This window comes from Desmodus rotundus, chromosome 8, assembly GCF_022682495.2.
Source record: "Desmodus rotundus isolate HL8 chromosome 8, HLdesRot8A.1, whole genome shotgun sequence".
Classification (NCBI taxonomy): Eukaryota; Metazoa; Chordata; class Mammalia; order Chiroptera; family Phyllostomidae; genus Desmodus; species Desmodus rotundus.
In genome coordinates, this window is record NC_071394.1 from 119,776,544 (window position 1) to 119,796,335 (window position 19,792).

Below are 19,792 nucleotides of genomic sequence, written 5' to 3' on the forward strand. Positions count from 1 at the left end.
GCTGGTTTAGATAAGGCCCCAGAGGTTCAGTGAGTGACTTTTGGGATACCGAGTCTGGGAACCTTCAGCTACCATGAAGGAGGTCTGAGACCAGTGGCTGCCCCATGGAAAGACCACATGGAGAAAAAGAGAAGCTTGCACAGCCCCCACTGTGCCTGCCCTCGGCTGGCTGAGTCTTCCCATCCCAGGGGTCAGTCATGTAAATAAATACCCAAGGCAACCCCAGGTCCAGCTGCCATCTGACTGAAACCCTATGAGAGACCCTGAGCAAGAAAGGTCTACCTGATCCCAGCCACTCTCTCCTCCAGATTTGTGAGCAAAAACTAATGATTGTTGTGGGTTTAAACTTAAACTAATGGCTTAAGCCAATGTTTCAAGGTGGTTGGTTCTGCAGCAAGAGACAACTGAAACACATCAACTGTTGATGTACATAACACCCTCTTCTCTCAGCAGAAGCAATGTCATTAATCCAGGGATCCCCATTTCTTCCCTCCCGTGGATGATGCTCTGACACCTGACTATGCTCTCCATCCAGTCACTGGCCTGGGATGAGTAATCCACAGCTTCTCTCATGAAGTCCCCTCACGCAGTGCCCCAATGATGCCCTGGCAGGCCCACCAGCTTTTGGCCCTCAGCCAACTTCCTGGTTGTACTCCAGAAGGAGAGGCAGGGATGCTACCTCCCGACACTTCTCCGGACAAAGTCTGCAGCCTTTGCCTAGCCTACTTCAGCTGCCTCTTACTCTCATGAGGCCAAAGGCTGACTCATTCCAGATAGCAAACGGGATACCAGTTCCCTCAGCCCTCAGATTCCCAAACATCTGAGGGTACCCATCGTTCTCACTGTCTAAAGAAGGTGCCCTGGGCCTCTTTTCTGAGCTGCAACAGTGTCTAAACTCCCTTCATAATTTTTCCTCCTACTAAATGTTTTTTCCTTTCTGAGGGATTCAAAGGCTCGCATGTCATCCCATGTTTTTCCTATAGTATATTGCACATAACTATATTCTTGAAATCCTCCCAAAATTATGGTTTATGCTTACAGCTCAGCTATTTGGAATTTCATAGAAAAACATAATCCAACATAGCCTGTCTCTTAAAAATCAAAAATATTTTATCTTTCAAAGAATTGAGAACCCAAACCACCTATGCCCACCCAACTTTCTGTCCCCATTCACATACATATTCCAGTACACCCTTCCCCAGGAAGATGAAATTCTCAGTACCTTTTATTGTTTCTTTAAAAGATGACCTGAAAGCACTCAACAAGTGACAATACTACTCAACCAGACTCATCAACAATCCAAGACCTGCTTTGAATGCCTGACCTTGAAATTCTCACCTTGCTGAGTCAGCCAGTTCCAAACTATTTTATCATGAACTTTGCCTGCTTCTAATGGAATCATAAATATTCCAACTTTGTCCTTCCCTTTCTAAGACACTATCAAAGGAGTGATCTTCTTTATTGTAGTAACCAATATACTTGGACTTACTCTATCACCAAGTTATTTTCATGGTATTTTAAGAATTCAACAGCCAATAACATTAGCTCTGCTATAAATTCACAAAAGCTAATTTAAATATTTAAAATTAAAAAAATTCATTAACCCAGACTGCATCCAACATTCTTGAGAATAGTTAGTTTAGAAAGGAGAGTAATAAGTGCAAGGAATTAGGCATATAAAGATAGAAGAGGAGAAGAAGGAAGAGGAAGGGGAAATAATAGTAATTCATTTAATCCTCACAACAAATCAGTGAGTTAGGTGGTATTATTACCCCAGTTTGCAGACAGGGAAACTAAAGCATGCAGACCAGATAACTTGCCCAAGATTATTACATGGCTGGTAAATGGCAGAACTGGGACTGCACCCACACAGTCTTCCTTCAGAGTCTCTACTCTTAAACGCTATGATAGTATCCTATTAGTTATGAAAACAACAACTGCAAGATGATATGATAAAAGTCCAAGCATAGCTATGAACAGAGCTTAAAAGACACAGTCGTCAACTCTACCTGAGGGTGGTTTGAGGTGGGAGAGACAAGACTCTGTTGGGCTTGATATAGGGGGTGATGCTTGATGTGAGCTTTGAAAGATGATTGGATGTTCCTGCATGTGACCTGACCCAGAGAGCAGGTATGCAAAGGCCCAAAGGTACTAGACTGTGTAGAGTATTCAGATAATGGTAAGTTGGGCCATGGGGAAGTATGAGCAAGGAGGGAGGCACAGTGAGAGACAAGGCAGGCTGCAAGGGCTAGATCATTAAAGGTCTGTTGGATTGGCCAACGGGCCTAGTGCAGAATATCAATTCTTGGATATAACCATGAGCAGCATGTTTAACCATCCCTCCTGCCTCCCAGTAGAGGCTTTCAAAATATCAAAGAAGAAGAATCAGAAGCTTCTGCTCTCCAGCAGGAATCAAAACACCTCCCCACTCCCACCCAAAAGGCGGCAAAGGGCTGCTGTAGTGTGGAGGCATTCAGAGGGAGCAGACGAAATTCTGTCTGGAGTGAGACCCCTTCATTAAATCAAACACTTCAAATCCCATAAAAGCACATTAGGGTGAGGTCTTTGCTGTCTCTACAGACAGTAAATGAAATTTTCCCATTCACCGTTCTGCATAATAATCCGCCCCCGCACCTTGGGCCTGAAGCTAATACAGAAAGGTGTGTGATGGATGAAGTCAATGGAAGGAGAGGTCTGAAAGGCATGTGTGACCCCCGGCACCTCTCCCTCTCTCTAAGTGCCATCCTGTGTTAATCACGTGTGCATTCAAAGCACGAGGGCAAAGAAGGAAAGGCTGAAATGGAAGAGAAAGAGAAGTTTCTCATCAATTCTCTGATTGAGGACAGAGAAAGGGGTCATGAGGGAAGAAAGCAAAGGAAGCACTTTCAGTGTCTAATGACTACTTCCCAAGAGCTAGAATAAAACTAGGGCAGAAGTTCTCAAGAATTCAGAATTGTTCGTTCTCAGGGTGGGAGCCTCCCCAGCTTGAAAGAAAGAAGAAAAAGACAGACGCTTCTACTTCCGCATTCAAACACCACTGCAGCAATCTGCCCTTAAAAAATGGCAAGGGCCTTAGCTGGAAATATTAATTCAAAATTAGCATTCATTTGCATCCATTTCTTATGTTCCCAACTTTATGAATAAAATCAACTTAATTAATGAAATCAATTGCCAAAGTATTAAAACCATCATTTGGAGGATGATGGGAAAGAAACTCATACATATATATATATATGTATATATATATATGCCTTCATTTTATATATATATATGAAAAACTATACATATATAATTTTTCATCATCTGGCACACAATTTTTCATAATATATGAAAAATTATACATATATAATTTTTCATTGTCATTCCTTACTCCTTAATAAGGAATGACAGAGTGAGTGAATGAATGAATAGTCCCCATAGCAGTTGAATGACATATTCCTTATCCTCTCTGTGCCTCAATTTCCTGGTTATAAGAAGCAGGGAGTATGAATGAATCAATGCAGCTCCCCTGATTCAATCCTGATGCTAAATAGATGGCACAGTCCAGTGGTACCACATCAGGTCAAGTCCTTGCCACCAATTGAATAAACACATGACCAAATCGTCACCAATCACCACTGCCTCTTCCCATCCATCTCATCATCAGGGTTCCACTTTTTCCCGGCACGTGGTCAGCATGCTGGGGAGAAAGTGATTCCCAGGCCTTGTTCTCAAAGGACCACCTGCAGAACCCTCAGTGAGCAGAATCCTCAGCCTGGAGGACTCTTGTGCCGCGGAGAAAGGCACCCGCACCCAAGACAACAGGAACAGGAGCCACTGTGAGTGCTCCTGCTCACACGGCCATCCTCAGCTGAACTGAGCAGTGACCTTTCCAGCCCGTCATAACTTTTGAGTAGGGGAGCAAATGAAGTTGTTGCCTTCAAATCGATCAGCCAGGCTTTGCTGACCTTGAAGGTCCTGCCTGTGAAGAACTTGCTATCTGTTTAATGAGACAAGATTAATGTGCAGAGAGCAATGAAGAAGCAGAATACATGGACACCTAACCAAGACTAACAGAGCACAAGGAGGGTTTTTAGCTCTTCCCTTGTTTTTGCAGTGATGGGGAAAGAAGCACTTCTGGACCACAATCAACGCCTCATAAAAGTGAAAGTGAGTAAGAGTTGAGCAGAGAGGCCTTCAGATGCCTCATAAAATGGTGATTTCTGGACTCCAAACAGATATTTCTTTTACCTCCACAGGCCACATATGGAGAAAAAACAAGGAAGGGTTTTGCATTACACTCAGATGAGAACCAGAGAACTACATTGCCTTCCACAGGCTCAGACTATTGCCAGCAAATGGGGGCCTTGGGAAAAAGAGTAGACCAGTGATTCTCAGATAGTGTGTATGAGAGTCCCCTGGAAGGCCGGCTTAAGCAGACTGCAGGTCTTCACCCCCAGAGTTTCTGATTCAGGAGACCCAGGTGGAACCTGAGCATTTGTTTTTATAATAAATTCCCAGGAGAGGCTGATGCTGTAGAGCAGGGGCCACACTTTGAGATCTGCTGACTTGGATGGTTGTGCTGAAATGGACACTGTATGCAAATGTTTGATCTCTGTACATGAGAGGTGATGCAGATGTCTACATAAAGCTACATTACCAGGCAGTGAGCGAATGCGGGAAGAGAGGGCAGCAGTAGAAAGAGAGGAAAGAGGAAGAGGGGGAGGGGAGGAGGGCTGAACAGGAGGGAAGAAATGGTCACTGTGGAGGAGAGGGCTGTGATAATTATAGACCCTAACTCGGGGCTCATAAAATCAGATATGTGTAGACTCTAAGAGACAACATAAACGAAAAAGGGGCAAATACAAATGAGAACCACCACTGTCTGCTACAGTACGAGAGAGGCAGTAGTGGGTAGGGTGGCTTCAGGGACCTGGAACTTATACTCTCTTGCAAGGACACACTCCCTATTTGACTGGTTGGTGTGTCTGCCAGCATTGCTAATTTTTCAGAACAACAAAAATGTTTTGGATTTTTGTCAGATGTGCCTGTGAAATAACAATAACCAAAATCATAATAAAAAAAGAAAGCAGTCTATTGGATTCCCAGGGTGACCTGGAAGAGACCAGGATTAAGCAATTCAGAATTTGCCTGGGAAACAATGACTGGCATCCCTTAAAGGCTCAGAGCAGTGGCCCCTCTGGTCAGAAGGTGAGCAGATCAACTCAAATTTGCTGCAATGGAGCTTTAACATCCTGCCACGGACACTGAACCTCCCTGAAATCTGGCTTCGAAAGAGATCACTGCCTGTGTGTGCTGGATGACGAGTGTTCTTCCCAGGCCAAGAAATCGTGTGGCATTTCCACTTCACTAAAACTCTGGGAGCTGAACAGGTGTCTCCTGACACGGTCAAGGTTGAGGAAAGAGTCCTTGGTGTAGATTTCTGGCTGGATGTATCCCAAGCCTTCCTTCCTTCACAATAGTACAAGGAGGGAGCTGAGCTCACACCACTGAGACTTGCCGGGAAAGGAGGATGCTCCTTGGGGGCAAGACAGCATCTCACTCCCCTTAGTGTCTTCAGGACCTGGCACAGCATGGAAACTCAATGTGTTTGCCCAAAATAAATGTCCTTCGAAATGAGGCCCCTTTGGAGAATTGGCCCACTTTCTTAAAACCCTTTATTTTCCTTTCTTCTCTTCTTTTGTCTCCGCCAACCTCTGTGTTCTTCCTGCTCCCCAAGCCACTCACGGCAGGGTCCCTTTGGTCTTTAAAACACAGTCACTTTAAACATTGAGAGTCACTTTTAGACCCATTGTAGCAGGGGTCTCATGCTGCCCTTCACTAGGGGATTCCAGAAAAAAGAGAACAGGTACAAGGAAAAGAAGCCAAGTCAGAATTTTTTTTAAAAAAAATTTACGCAGCACTTAGTAACTGAGGCGGTCTACAAAATCCTCACTACAAGGAACCCCAGTAAAAGTTGAGCTTCAATATGCAGCTAGTTTGGAAGATGAAATAGGGTGTAGGGCGACCAACTGTGCCTGTTTTTCTGAGACTGAGAGAATTCCTGGGGTGTCAGACTTCCAGTGCTAAACCCAAATGTCCCGGGAAAACCAGGACAAGTTAGTCACCTTCGCCTCTTACTTCTCCTCCAAGCTCAAACATTTGGAACAATAAAGGAAAGAAGAAATGGGGGGCTAGGAGGATGCACACCTTGGCCTCACCCACACTGTTAGAGACACAAGATAATATGAAAGAAATCCAGAAGCAAACCTTTGCTGATCTTTAAGACATAATAGCCCATTCAACAAATTAAGGAGAGCCCCATAAGACTATTAAATTCATCTCTCTTGAAAGTGGGGAGTTATGAGAAAAATGGGAAGGGGGTCAGAATAGTGCCGGAGAGCCCTCCACCCCAGAGGAATTCCTCCCCTGCCTTTCAGAGGCTCTTTCAAGGACCAGCTCCACAGATTCTGGTCTCGGTGCTCCGAAACAATAAAGAAATGGGTTTTTGCAAATCATTTCTGGAACCTGATGGCTTTGACATAGTGATCTTCAGCATTCTACCAAAGCAGACTGCTCTTCCATTTAGGTTGTTTCACCGTGAAATGATTCCATTCAACAACAGTGTGTTAGATACCATGCAAACACACCGCAATCCCTACTGATTGTCAGGAAGAAAGAAGGAAAAAAGAAAAAAAAAAAATGCTGCTCAAAATGGAACATAAACTCTATTTAAAACAATTTTCTGAAAAACAGTGACTGTGGAGGCTTTGCACCAGGACAGCTGGGAGCAAGCCATTACATTTCCCTTTTAAGGCACAGCTCCCTGTTGCTATCAGCAGACCACATATTTCGTGGCGTCTCTAAAGAAATGTTAAATCAATAAGCTACCTAAAGGTTGCTGACAGATCAGATGCTGTTCTATAAAAAGATGAACCCCTCTGGCAGGGAGAAATTGAAGATCTGAAGAATTTTTAGAAGGAGAAGGCCATTTTCCGCCAACACCCTACCCTGTGTTCTGACAGCTGAGCGATCTCAGCTCACATTAGGGGCAGTTGTAAGGCCTGACATCTCAACCAAGCCTTCAAGGTTACAGAGTCCTAGGAAAGCTCAGACAGGACATGAGCTTGGCGAACCCGGCGCTCCACATTCATTGAGAAGGATTTCTGACTACAAAGTAATTCCTTTCAACTGGAGAGTGCTCTGCGGTTTCCAGAGCACTTCATGCCATCATGTCATTTGCTTACCACAAAAACCCTCTGCGTTTGGCCAAACCGTTATTCTCACACTTACCCCACAGCTGAGGAGAAAGAGGCTCAGAGAGCCCTTGGTAACTTGTTCTAGACCACATGGCTAGAAAACGACAGAGCCAAGTCTAAAACCTAAGGTTTCTCATTTCTAGTTCACATTCTTCTTTCCTTACTCTGCGGGAACTTAGTACCTTTATCAAATCCACCCAGGATTTCTGATATCTCCTAAGTTACCTGAAAATAACTCATGTATTTTGCTCCAAAGAACAAAGTTCTTGGTCTCTTCAATAGCTATAACTGCTTATATTTCTTACTGTAGCAGATTCCTATTAATAGTTATATGGATTTTTGTCTTCTCTCCTCAATTCATTCAATCCCTTCACAAATATTTATTAGACACTTCCATGCAGTGTGTGAGGCACTGACATTGGAGACACAAGAGTAAGAAAGACAGTCCCTGCCCCCACAGAACACACAGTCCAGAGCAGGGACTGGCAAACCGTTTCTGTGAAGGGCTGATTAATAAACTACTTTAGCCTTGGTGACCACACTGACTCTGTCACAGCAAGTACTCACCTCTGGTATTCTTGGGAGAAATCAGCCATAGACAATGGATGTGGCTGCACTGCCATAAAACTTTATTTACAAAAGCAGGAAGTAGGCAAGATTCAGCCCTCAGGCTGTAGTGGGTCTAATTCTGATGCAGAGAGAGTGTCAAGGTGAAGAACACCCAACAGTGAAGCAATACATTAAATGTCCTAATGCCACATGAACTTGGAGCATGTGTTGGCACCTTGACACCACCACTCCTACTTGTGGCTGGGAACTACATTTCCTAGAGTCAACTTCCCCTATGGCTCTAGGTTAAAGTTGACTAAAAGGAACTTACGTGAGATTGGGAAGGCAAAAGAAAAACAGAGATGATTACCTCAGGACGTTGTGATGGTCATACATGAGGAGAACCAACAGGGATACATGCCTGGAGCGTCCCAGCATGTCCTCCCTCTATTCTCATTCTGCATCCAGCTCGTATTCCTGACGGCCAGCCCTTCTGACCAACATCAACCCCAACTTCCCACAAGGCACTTGAATGTCTCCTGTCAAAGTGACAGGTTCCACAGAGACAACACCTTTCACAGAGGTAGTAATTCCTGCATCTGTCTTCATGAGCACCTCCTTTGGAATCCCACAGCAGCAGCCAGACACACGTAGCGTCTCAGATTTTCCTGTAAGCTCCAACTATCTACCCATGCCTATGCCTCATGCAAGCGTGATGGGTGACTGTTTCTCTGAGGCTCTGAGTCCCCACTCCTGGACCTTCACATCCTCAACGCCCTCCATTCTCATGTAAGAAAAAGGTCCTATGTTAAACCCCACGTGCACATGCTATGACCTGAATGTGACTTGGTTAGGTCAGGAGGGGGGGGGCCTCATGATTGGAAAGAGATCCCACAGAGCTCCCTGGCCCCTCCAGCCATGTGAAAATACAACAAGAAGTCCACACCTCAGAAGGGGACATTTACCTGACCGTGCTGGCACCCTGATCTTGGGCTTCCAGCCTCCAGAACAGTTAGAAATAAATTTCTGTTGCTTATAAGTCACCCTGTCTGTGGAATTCCATCATAGCAGCCCAACTGGACTAAGACTTCTCATAATTTTCATTGTGGCTCTGTCTCCCTATCTAAACCTGACAGATGCACCATATAAACTAAGTACATTGGGGGCATAGAAGAGGAGGTAATAAAGTGGTTGAGTCTTTCTCTCCATGATGTCTTGTTGGGCAGGGACAGAGAGAAGTTGAGAAGACTGTGCAAAATTATTGTCTTGGCTCAGGTTATCTTGGAAACAGACCTTGAGCCTCTGAGATTTGAGTGCAGGAGGGTTCATTGGGGAGTGCGCTGTAAGGACATAAAGCAAAATTGGACAAGGGAAAATATAAACTGCACTGTAATTATAACTGAGATCTCAACCAATCCCAAGGGAAGCTCAGGAGCTAGGATGGGACTTAGGAGAGATCCCAATTTTTGGAAAAGGGGTCAGGCCCTTGTGCCTTCTCCTGGCCAGTCAAGCCCCTGAGGAGTAAGCTCTGAATCATCAGCAACCAATGCTCCCAGTAGTGCAGTAAACGAAGGCCTCAGGCCCTCTCTGTGGCAAACCACAGCATGCATTATACAAGGGATACTAACTTTCAAGAGGGCTGTGAAGGGGAAACATGAGTTATCCACATATTAAAGATGAGAATCAAGATTTTAAAAGATGAAACCATCAAAGCAAACCCATCTTGAAGTGAAACAGCCAGAGGTATTCACAAAATTTCCAACAGACCAAACTCTTCATGGAAAAGGAAGTAGCTAGAGGTGAGAAATGTTGAGGTCGCTTATGAAGGTCCCAACTGACCTTTTGTAAGTTATTTTTCCTCCTCCTTTGATTAGCATGATCATCTACCCAGAGGGAGGATGCTGAGTGTTTGAGCATGAGTAGTGAAGGATGAGCAGTGAGGGAATGGCTGGATGGGTGGTGAGTGGATGTGTCGATATATGCACGAGGTGACGAGTGAACGGATAGTGAGTAGATGGGGAGAAGGTGAATGTGCAACAAATAATGGGTTTGTGGCTACATGGGTGGTTGGTGGATGAGTTGATGGGTGGTTTATAAATGAGTGAGTGGGTTGTTGAATGTACTATCTATTCATTTACAGGGGTGTCCAACCTTTTGGCGTCTCTGAGCCACACTGGAAGAAGAGTTGTTTTGGGCCATACATTAAATACACTGCAACACATAATCACACACACAAAAAAAAAACACCTCATGTTTTAAGTAAATTTAGAATTTTGTGTTGGGCCACATTCATAGCCATCCTAGGCTGCATGCGGCCCGCAGGCTGCAGGTTGGACACCCCTGATTACTCACTGTCTGGTGACAATCATTCCTCCTTAGTTCATTGAGAAGCAAGAACCATAACTTGGGAGGAAAGAATAGCTGGTAAACTAAAATCTCGAGGCAGACCTCCTTAAGTACTAAATATTGGGTTGGACAAAAAGTTTGTTCGGTTTTTTTCCGTAAGCTGGTTCTAGTAGGGCTTAGTTGTCTTTGACTTCATTTGAAACAATTTTGTTAGATTGTATCATGACAGCTGTCATATCAGCATGCATTTTTTAAAAACTTATCAAAATTGGTGAATTTTTGTGTAGCCATGGTAATACTGAAGACAGAACAAAATAAGCAACAGTTTCAGCACATTATATGCTTTATTATTTCAAGAAAGGTAAAAATGCAACTGAAACACACACAAAAAGATTTGTGCGGTGTGTAAAGAAGGTGCTGTGACTGATCAAACATGTCAAAAGCAGTTTGTGAAGTTTTGTGCTGGAGATTTCTCACTGGATGATGCTCCATGGTCCAGTAGACGAGCTGAAGTTGACAGTGATCAAATCGAGATGTTAATCGAGAACAATCAATGCTATACCACACAGGAGATAGCTGACATACTCAAAAATATCCAAATCAATGAAATTATTGGTGAAAATGAAAAATGTGGCTTTTATTTTACAGAAAAAACTAAAGACTTTTTGGCCAACCCAATATATTTGTAGTCGTCAAGCTTACGGGAAGAATGTCAATTTGTGTCACTCATTTACTACACTTACCTGGTGCCTGTAGACAACTGAACCTGCACAACCCTTTTTTTATAAGGGCCTCAAAGGCAGAGGGCATGCCTTCAAGCACTGCCCAGCAAGCAGACTCTGAAGACAAGGATCAGGTGTAAGTACAGTAAGTGCTTACTGACCATCATCAATAGGGTTTTGGAACTGTGGTGAAGCATACAGTGAAACCAACTTTACCATAGGCTAATCATATAAACAAGAGTTAAGTTCCCACAGCCTCTCATCAACATTACATGAAACGACATTGAACAAAATGACGTTATTCAAGGCCCTGCTGTACTTATATGGGAAGGGAACCCAAATAGCCCAAGTAGGACAAGAGGACAGGGAACAGAAAGCGATATATAAAAGTTGTTTTATCAAGCCCCTCCACTGTCGGTAACGGAATTTTAAATCTGGGGGTTAACTCTGGGAGACTGTATAAAACATATGCCTCAGAGCTACTCCATCAGAAGGCGAAGGAAGTATGGGTTTTAGACCCTAACTCCCATCAGTCACTGTTTAAGGAAGGGCTGCTGAGTGCGGTGGTCAGTGACTCTCCACTGCCTAGGAGAACGCCCTTCATCAAAAAAATAGATACTGCCAGTTGAAAACCTCCCAAGCTGGCTGAAGTTTCAGGGGATGCAGGCAGGACACTGGTGGCACCTTCTCCAGTTTCATTCACTGCTGTGTTCAACACCTGACGGATAGTGAGCGCTCAAATAAGTGTATATAAGTAAAATAATACACTTGAATCAAGAATGGGCTGGTTTCGGACAGGGAACGAGGCAAGTGGAGAACATATGTGTGGCCAAGTTTCACACCTGTGTACATGGTCAGCCCAGTACCCTGAGAGCACTCCCCCCACTGTGGGGGCTGCTCCTGCAGAAAAATTATTTCATGGTCTCAAAATGCTTTAAAAGATGATTGCAACAGTAACAATCATCATCATAAGTCTTTGTATTTAATAACACACTGGAATCAGGACAATAACAATCCCAGCATAATGGGCTTAGCTGGCAAAGAATTCAACTTCGGTAATATTGTATACATACTTGTTTTTCGTCTGCATTTCCATTTCTTTATTCTTGACTACCTAAAGATGTCTCCATCACAATTTTCCCAGAGGCCACATTCAGGAGATCAAGTCTGGAGAGGACATGTCATCGTCTCATTTGCATATTATTTCTGTCTGCCCACCTCACCTCTTTGCCACTGTCTTTTGTGCTCCAGCGTGATTACTGTCGCCCCGGTGGCTGCTGCTTCACACTTGTCCTCCATTCAGTGGAAACAGATAGCATTCCTAAAAGCGTATACAGTTTCACAGCATTGTCCCTTTATAGATGCTCCTGTGATTCTTGTGGCAACCCTGGGAAATAATCATAGGTAGGTTGTTGCAGTAAAGCTTTATAATATGGTATAAATGGGGCCAAAAAATTCAATTGCATAAAACATGGGATTGCATTATTGTGAAGTTAATGACTACAGTTTCGTTTAGTTGTTCTTCCAGTACCTTACGGGGGTGGGAAGGAGGGAAATGTTCTCATTTACTTGATGTGTAGGAACTAGGCTGATTGTTACAATGTTTGATGCGCACCAAACACAGGATGTAAAAATCCTTCCACTGGGTAAAGGAGGATCAGTTCCAAATCCCAGCTGCATTACACTTAGTGTAGCCAGAAGAGTCTCAGTACCCACCTTTTACTCGCAAAGATGTCTCAGTAAGAATGATAAGCTTCATAGTCATTTTAGCTTTAGCTGATTTTACATTATCATAGTTAACTTTTCAATGGAGTTTTACTCTATTGTGTCCATTTATCACATGAAAAAACTGAGGCTCACAGAAGTTAATGTGTCCAAGAGAATACCACTAGTATTTGCTTACAGCTAGAACTAGAAGCCAGAACTAGTTTCCTGCCTGGCTGTATGATTTACCTACCGTTGGGCACACTGCCTATCTTAATTCAGGCTGCTGGTACAAAGCACCATAGACTGGATGGCTTATAAACAATAGAAATTTATTATTCACAGTCTGGGGGCTGGAAGTCCAAGAGGCCAGCATGGGCGGTTCTAGTGAGAGCCATCTTCCAGGCTGCAGACAGCAGACTGCTGACTCCTTATGGTATCCACACTTGGTGGAAAGAGGGCTGCAGAGCTTGCCAGGGTCTCTTTCATAAGGGCACTAACCACATTTATGAGGGCTCCACCCTCACAACCTAACCACCTCCCAAAGGCCCCACCTCCTAGTGCCATCACATCAGGGGTCAGGGTTTCAACTTTGGGAAGTGACCGTGGCAGGAGCACATTCAACACCTAACACTGGTTTTACTGTATTGTTTCCATTTTGCAGATGAGAAAACTGAGGTTCTGAGAAGTTCAATGATGTGCCCAAAATGACATCACTAATACTTGCTCATATTTAGAACTAGAAGCCAAAATTAGTTTGCTACTCGGCACACTGCCTCTTTATCCAGGCTGACTCTAGCTATTAGCACAGAACAAATGTTTTCTCTTCAACATAATAAGTCATTCTTATCATTTGGCTGTAGTACTTTCTAGTCTTTCTTCTTATTCGTATTCTATTTTAATATATTTACAGTGAGATCACAGATAGACAGTTATAATCTACATTCTCACTCAGCATTGTACTACCTTATCGGTTAGGATTAGGAGTCGCTTAACAAGATAGAAGGGTTTTTTTCCCTCTGAAAGAAGGGGAATCTGGCGGCAGGCAATCCAGACTGTTACTGTGGCTCCACGGTCATCGCGGACCCAGGCTCTTTCCGCTCTTGTCCACTATCCTAGAACTTGGCTTCTATCCCAAAGGCACCTCAGGATCCAAAAGTGGCCTCTGAAGCTCCAGTTTTCCTCTGTTAAGCTGGAAGCAGGAAGAAAAAGGGAGGGAAGGTCCGAAAGGGTGTATCTTTCAGCAGTCAGTTACTTCTAATCAGATTTCCCAGAAATATGACTCAGCCCTTTATCTCATTGGCCAGAACTGAGTCACCCAGACACATCTACCAATTTAAAAAGTTTAAAAATGTATTTTTTAATTGTGCTTATTGCTATTCCAATAAAATTAGGGTTTCATTTTCAGTGGAGAGAATCAATCAGTTATTTTCACAACAGTGCTACATAAGAAACCACCCCAAAACTCAGTGATTTACAAGAAGCATCCCTCGTTTGTCTGTCTTCAGCAAATGAGGACTCACAGAATAGTGCCTGATTCTGCCAGGAGAGGTCAAAAAGCAGGTACCTGGGTATAAGATCCCAAATTGGTGACGTGGAAAGAGAGGCTATGATGGAAGTGGGTTTAGTGGGTAAGCCTGCCTGCCTCCCATGGTCCTACTAGATGCCTTGAAATGGAGCCAGCCAAGAGCTTTCTCAAAAACCCACCTGGGGGTTCATAAAGAGAAACTTCAAGGGTGTATCAAAAGATGGAAGAAGAAGAGGGGGCTCACCAGAGATCAGCAGAGGGGGCATCATCTACAGCAGCTGACGAGGCAGCACAGTGAACAGGGCTACTGCCCCGAGTAACTCTAAGGGTGTCGATGACGTCACAGTCCACACAGTGAGCTGCACAAAACCTACAGTGCCTGAAACATAAGCCTTCGCGTTACTTACCAAATATATTTCTCTCAAATATGTCCTCTCCTAATAAGCATCTATAAGCACATACCAATGATATCCTTCCATGTCAACAGGTATAGATCTGTTTCTTTTTCTGAGTCGTCTGATGTCCTATAATATAGATTTACTGTAATGTATTTAATTTCTCCCACCTAGTAACAGACCTTAAGCTGTTTTCAGCTATAAACACTATTGTAAGAAGCATTCTTCCCCATATGTCTCTTTCATTCTTATCTCTCACCATACACAAAAATAAATTCAGGATAGGTAAAGAAAATAATAATAATAATAATCATCTTAAATGTAAATAAAGTATTAGAAAAATGATGTTTTTATACTTTGGGATATGAATAATCTTTATAACACAAAACCATCCCCGTATGGTTTAATTTTATAGAACTTCTGTGTGGGTCAGCACAGTACAAAGTTAAAAGACAAAGTGACTTGAAGCTAGTGTCTGTAATACACAGTAAAGACTAATGGCCAAAACCATTTTATTTAAGTTGCCTTCGTATACTGACGTCTAAAGTGAATGATTCAATTAAAAAATGAGCAATGGCGAATTGATAATTCACAGAAGAGAAATAAAAACAGAAAATAAGACACTTGGTCTCACCAGTGAATAAGGAAATACAAGTTAAAACAACAATAAAATATAACATTTAACAACTTCTAAAAACTTAAAAGTATTGGTAGCATTTACTGTCAGTGAGAATTTAAGAAAATAACAACCCCTGTGCTTGCTGGAAGGGAAGGGCATTAGTACGGGATGTTTTGCAGGGAAATTTAGTACTACCTACCAAGATACTATTTAACAACTCAGCAATTTTAGTCCTGGAAGCCATCCTAAAGAAATACACTCACCTGTGCATAGAAACACACACACACACACACACACACACACACTTTTCATATACAGCATGATTACTGCAGTGTTATTTGTAAAATCAAAAAAGAAAAACAAATAGAAATGACCTAACTGGCCATTAAGATGACAATATTATGAAACACTCTTAGTCATTAAAATGGTGTAGAGCTATGATCTAAATTGGACAAATGTCCACAATATATTTCCAGGGGAAAAAAATAAGGTGCAAAAGTATATGTAGCTTCATTCCATTTCCTTAAAAATGATTTTGTGTGTATGTTTGCATAACTGTAGAAAATTCTAGAAAGCTATACTCTAAAGTTACTTCTGTAGGCAAGGGGATGTGGGTTTGCATAGAGAGATCCATTCTTCTATATTTCATACACTCTTTTCTTTTGAATTTGTTACACACGTACATACTTTCATGGTTTAAAAAATTAAGATGTAAAGAAGAGAAATGACGTGGTTTTGTGCCTGACTCCAGCACTCCTGAGCGGACGAGGTTTTCCTCGGGGTGAGCAGAGGTGCGCTGGCGAATCCGCTGGGTGAGGACTGAGGGCTGGGATGGAGGGGGGGAAGGGGGCCCTGATTGGTAGTGTTTGTCTGTATCTACCGTGTAAACATTCCCACCATGTTCAATTTCAAGCGGCTCATGAAATTCCTTAATATTTACCATATTAGGTGTTCAATAAATCAATTTTTTAAATCATGTGTTGAACTGAACTGCCAAGGTCCCTAACAAATAAACAAGTGAAGTCATAAATTCTACTCCAGTAGAATGGAAACATCCCTTCTGGCTGGAACAAGTCTTAACCTCATTTGTTCACGGCACAACCCTCTCTCTCCCCAGCTCTCCAATTCACAGTTCAAGGTTTCTCAGGCTGGTATGGTTTCATAACAGTTTTGCGAGGTCAATTTACTTACCAGTTCTCTAAACGAAGCTTCACCCTTTAGAAACAGGTCAGATGGTGGAAGGAAAGTCTGCCAGGAAGGGTTCCTTATTCTTTTCAAGCCCAGGTACCCACGGGTAACTGAATGCTCAGATGGTGTGCAGAGGGAGAAAATGTGGGTGAATTTACAGCTTTTACCCAAATTTCTCCTGATGGGGAATAAAAACTGTAGTTTAACCCCATTTCCAGGTGCTTCTCTAATCTGCAACAATCAACAAGGCACATGGAAACTTACCTAGGTGGAAATTAAGAAAAAAGCTGGGCCCTAATTTGCTCACAGTCCAATGGCAGACGAATCTGAGCAATATCACAGAATAAGTGCTGTGATGGCCAGACCCACTACTAGCATTTGCAGGGGCTATAAAACCTGCCTTCCTTCTCTTCTCAGCCCAGGTTCCATCCTACCCCTTAAGGGTTCTCATGCAGGCATCCCGCCACTGTGTCCAAACCTGATCCGTCACCTGTTGGCCATCCTTTAGAAGCGAGGACACACACCAGCTAAGCCATTTTTCCTCTATAAAAAAGAATCTGGGGAAGAACTTCTATAGGCACTTGGAAATAGACTAAGGCCATTTGGGACAGAAATTTGGGGGTCCTGGGTGTTCAGAGAATGATCTAGAAACAGGGTGAGGACTCTTTACCTCATGGAAGAAGGAAAGCCCACAAGGGACCCAAGAAGAGTTCTCAAAATCCTGGAACTCAGGACAGGAGCCCCATCTGCCTAGGAAGCTTTGGTAATAGGAATTATGTATGGGGCTAGGAAACAACTAACCTACCCTTGGCCAGTAAAGGAAGGCTACCTGAAAGAGGTAAGCCTAAACTGCGCTTTGACACATGCATAAAGTTTAGCCAATCAGAAAACAGTTAAGGTACTCCAGGCAAAGGAGCAGTGTGTGATAGGTCCTTAAGAGCTGAGAATTACAAAAGCAGATATTAAATCATTCATGCAAGTCTATGCCTGTTCTTAACCAAATCAGGGAGATGCTGCTCCCCTTCACTCCCGATTGCTAAGAACAGAGGTTGGCAATTTAGTTCCAATTAGTTCTTCTGTGGATCCACTCACAGAAGAGTATGAGTTTTCTGAACAGCTAGATGGAGCGCAAATTCTGAAGCAAGTGACATTGACTCTCTGTTTGCCATTATGACCAGTGGTTCAGCTGAAGTCCCCCAACCATGGCCCTAACCAATCCCAAACTCTTTCCTCTCCTCCCTCCACCTCCTGCACAGTTCATTACTGTCTCTGGGGAGATGCACTCAAGGACAGAAAAGCATGGAAAAGGAATTAGTGCCAAGGTGTTAAATGGGTAATGAGTTAGCAGATAATCCATTTACATTTTTACAGGCCTTTTAAGGCCTTAATTTAACTTGAAAGTGTGATTAAGGAAGAAATTCTCAGGATGCAAGAGGGTGCTTAAGAAAAAGTCCTGCACCTCCTGGTCACATTTCAAAACCTAAGTCAGATATACACACACTTTTTCCGTAAAAGGCCAGAGATCCAATATTTTACATCTTGTGGTCCATGTCCCTGTTGCAAATGCTCAACTCTGCTGTTGTAGCTCCAAAGCAGCCATGGGCAAAATGCAATCAGATGAGCAAATAAGTGAATGAGGGTGTTGGTGCTCCAATAAAACTTTGTTTACAAAACAGGTGCAGTCCAGAGTCTGCTCTCACCTGCTCTAAGTTTAATCTGCTCTCCTCTCCTCTTCCCACTACTTCTAGGGACACTTCTAGGGACTACTTCTAGCTCTGCTTCTCAGAAACATTACAAATAGTCTTTGAAATTCTGCCAAGGGGAATCATCACTGATGGACATTACTGACTCTGGTGAATCCAATACTTGTGGTCACGTGGAACCTATCCATGACATCTAGACATCTTACGTCCATGTTATGCTCTCTTATTTCTGAAGGGCAATCACATCTGTTACTTCATACTTTGTTCCTCATTCCTAGGCCTATCACTTGGGGGCAAATAGCATAACTTAATGGTTAAAGCAAACATCGGGGTTCTGGAGTTAGACTAGCAAGGGTTGTGTTAGTCAGGATAGGCTAATTATGCTACAGTAACAAACTGACCTCCAAATCTCTATGTAAAAAAAAAAAGGTTTACTTCTTGCTTACGCAATGTGTTAGGGTTAGGTGTAGGTGGCTCAGTTCCACAGAGTTACTCAGGGACCCAGGCTACTAAAGCCTCCACCATATGGAACATTCCTAGCTACTGTAGTAAGAAAAAAAACGCGGAAACTTCATATACACTCTATGCTTCGGCTCAGCAATAACACGCATTACTTCTGCTTACAGCCCATTGTCCCTAAGTGACCGTATGTCCTTAACTAACTGCAAGGAACTCTGGAAGATATCAAAGAGCAGATTAAATGTTTGATGAGCACAACCATCTCTGCCACATGTGGCCTTACTAGTGAGTAGTTGTATGACCTTGGACAGAGTATTAAAATATTCTGTGCCTCATTATCCCCAAGGTAAAGCAGGACAAACAACAGCTTCTGGCTCAAGTATTGTGGTCACAGAAATCGAGACTATGCTTTTAAATCACAGTGGCAGGCACATAAGCAGCATTCAGCAAAAGTCAGCCACTACTTTCATTGTTACTAACTATAGGATTATTAAAAAAATGCTTTGTTCCTCTGGGTCTATGTTCCCTCATCTATGAACCAGGCACGCCAGTAACACTGTCTAGGGCAGCAATTAAATAAATGGCACAGTACAGTATATCAAGAGATCTTACATACAATAAGCATGTAATAAAAGTCATCTCTCCTCACTGTATGCAATCGTAAATTGACCATTCTACTCAGTTCTGGTTGCGAAGGGTTTATGTGAATTTCACGGGCTGTGAGTATATTTAAGATGCTGACCAACGGAAATTCAAATATAGAGTACTTCAAAACAGAAGTGATTTTAGAGATCCTCTATTTCTAGAAACAGCTAAACTTCCACAGATATAGTGTTATATATAATGTGTTATGTTGTTCTTTCGGCAACTTAATTATGTTTAGAACTCTATTTTCCAGAATCCCTTTCCTTACATGGTCTGGGTTAAAGTTGCCAAAAGTGAAGTGGCCTGAGATATGAACACGGAAGTGAAGCAGCCGCCATGATGCTCTGAAGTTCAATGTCGGTAGGAGGTGTTCGAAGAGGCACACCGAGGTGGTCTGGGGTTCCAATTTGTCTGATCTTCCCCGCTGCACACCCAGCTTTCCCTTCCCACTGCCCGAGGAGCAGCAGTGAGCCCGCCACACTGCGAACTCACCAGGTGACGGCTCACCTTGTGCAGTTCCACACCAGCAGCCAGACCTACGTGGTCGCTTCCAGATTTTCCTGAAAGCTCCGCCTCATTCACCCCCACTAGGGCTGGTCAGTGACCTGTTATGGGGTGCACTGTATACCCCCAAAATGTATGTGTTTACATCCTGACCCCTAGTACCTCAGCATGTGACCATACAGGCATGGGCAA